A 2,832-nucleotide genomic window follows, 5' to 3' on the forward strand; every position below is an offset into this window, starting at 1 on the left:
TTTCCCTGGTTATTTGGCTTCTTTTCCTGTTTGGCCCTCAGGATCTTGCATTATTCAGTTTTTTCCTACCTCTCTGTGGTTTCTTCTTTGTCTGCTTCACTGATTCACGATTCTACTGTGTGTATTTATGTACTCCACCAGCTGCTGATCTCATCCATATCCATACCTTCAATTTTCATGCTCTGTGGTATTGCTTCTTAACTTTGGCTGCGTACTGGAAAGATTTTTAAAATTATTAATGATTATATTTACCCCCAAGTATCCTGATTTAATTGATCTGGGTATAGCATAGATATTGGGATCTTTATAATCTTCTTAAAGTCATTATAATGAACAACCTAGGCTTAAGTAACTACTCTGTGGATTTCTCTTGGTTATAGCAATTGACTTGTCAATTCAAACAATGCCTCAAAAATCAATAAATCTAAATCTGTAATATTTTATCTGTTTGTGATCATACTAAGTTCTGATGAATTTACAATTTTATATTATTTTTTGTCTTCTAGCTCCGCTATAACACCCATATTCAAATGCTTTCTTACAGATAATATTACTGAGCATCTCATATATTTTGCTCAGTAACTCCAACCATAGCCACCTGTTAACACCATGTTGCCTCCTGCTTAGACTTTTACCATTGTATCTATTCTGAATAATATTTTCAGAAAACAGTTTGATTATATTATTGCCAATTTGTTAGCTACTAAAATTAAATACAAGTTCATGCAACATATATATTCTCAGTCCCCAAACCTGTTTCATTTAACAAGACTAGACTCCTCAGATCTTTTGCTTCTTCACTCATCTTTTTATCCCATTGCTTATACAGTTTTTTTCTCTTTATGTCCAACTTTCCAAGTCCCTTGGGGTTCAAACTAAGATCTTTGATTTAGTTTCATATCTGATCTTATTATAGTGGGAAATTTGCTTATCCTCTTTTGGTCTCAGGTTGGTTGCTGGGGTTTTATTTTACATCTATAAAGTTGAGATGAGATCTTTCAGAGTTGTAAAACTGAAATAAGATAGTAATTGCAAAGTTCCTAGCTAAATATTAGTCCTCAAAAATGTTAACTACCTTTCCTGATTTTTCCTTCCATACAGTCCTAAAATTTGTGTCATGTTAATTTTTATTATCCTCACTCAACTCTTTTATGGTTGTGTGTTTTGCCTCCTCAACAAGCGCTTAGGGACTGTGCCCAGTCTTGAATCATACTTCTTTTGTTACTACCACATACTTAACACGTATTATATTCATTGTAGGGCTCATCAAATATTTGTTGAATGGATTTTGCTAAGTAAATTAGGAAATCTTCAATCAGAGTACAAACCAAAGCTTTGCAAGTCTAAATTATGAAGGATTTTTGTGGGAGCTTCTAATTTGTGGCTGAAAGAACAGAGCCAAATAACTTCCAGTATTAAAACACACACACACACACACACACACACACACACACAGAGAGAGAGAGAGAGAGAGAGAGAGAAAGAATAAAACAAGGAAAGGAAAAAATCAATTAAAATAATTTCTGGAAATCAAAATGCAGATATGGTTTAAAACTGGATCTTATTCTCTGCCTCCAGTTTTAACCATATGGAAATGCTGGAGAAAAATAACTGATGTGTCTTAGTTTCAACATCACTAAATGTAGGTAAATTGTTTTTAACTTTCTTCCATATGAGTTATGATGTTTGGCCAATGTCATGAATGAAATATACTTTGAGATTTCTGTAAAGCATCAAGAAACTGCTGTATTAAAGTGAGATTATTACTGTATATACTATGAATATTATGTAGGTGTGTTTCTTCCAATATTTACAGTATTCAATTTCTTCTTCTAATTTTTTTCAGTATTTCATTTCTCTTTTTTACTTCATCAAGACAAGCAAAGTACCAGTGCTGTACATTAAAAATACACAAATACATCACTCACACCGCATCAACTCCTACAGGCAAAAGGGCTTTTACTAAACATTGCTCCTCTTCCAAGCACATAATCACAGCTAAATGTATCAAGAGCCATCTGCTGGTCCAATGTAGCCAACTCCAATTAGCAAGATGTCTATTAGTGTCCATATTTCCAGGCCACTGAAGCTGAAGAGCTTGCCAAGGCCTTCTTGCCACTGGTCGAGGTAGAAATGATCTGCTCCAAAGCCACTAAGGGTGATGCTTAGAGCCAGAGCAATAGACCACTTACAGCCTCCAGCCCAATTTCAGTACAGCATTTTGAAAAAAGTAGTTACCCAAGTCATGAATGTGTTGATCAAGCAGTTGGCAGCGTAATGTCGTTGAGGACAGGACTTTATGCAGCTGGTAGAATTGAAACATTCATATTCTGTTTCTGGAAGCTTCCAGCAAAATCAAGTCATGTTGATGATAAAGTTACTTTGGTATTTTAACTCTTAATCAACACAGGCAACTGAAGGTTTCACTGTACAGTCAAAAGTGACTAGCTTCCCATAGACACTGTTGTGCAGTCTATAAAGTCTGCAGAATATCTGCTACACAGACGTAAAAGGTGGAATTTCGGTACTTTTACTGCCCAACAGGAAGTAGCACTGTGAGAGTAAAAGCAGCACATGGCATGGGCAGTGGGCATCCCACAGCTGAGCTGTTACAGCCACCCATAATTTTGAGTTATTAGTCATAACTATTTTTGTTTTCATATCGTTGATTATACTATGATCTAGTCTCCCTCCTCTGACTCTCTTTGCTAAATGCACTACCTGAAGTTCAGGTCTATCCAAATTCAGCTTCCTCGCCCATCCCGAGTTGTGTGCTTTAGGTTACCGATGAAACCTCAAGATGTCTTTGTTATAATTAGAGTACAGTCAACT

General features: G+C 35.8%; 1 pseudogene; it reads right to left on the reverse strand.

Moving 5' to 3' along the window:
* Window positions 1-1,998: 1,998 nt before the first annotated feature.
* Window positions 1,999-2,594, reverse strand: LOC105533052 (annotated as a pseudogene).
* Between the last annotated feature and the right edge of the window lie 238 nt (window positions 2,595-2,832).

Source organism: Mandrillus leucophaeus, unplaced genomic scaffold (assembly GCF_000951045.1).
Source record: "Mandrillus leucophaeus isolate KB7577 unplaced genomic scaffold, Mleu.le_1.0 Scaffold1219, whole genome shotgun sequence".
Classification (NCBI taxonomy): Eukaryota; Metazoa; Chordata; class Mammalia; order Primates; family Cercopithecidae; genus Mandrillus; species Mandrillus leucophaeus.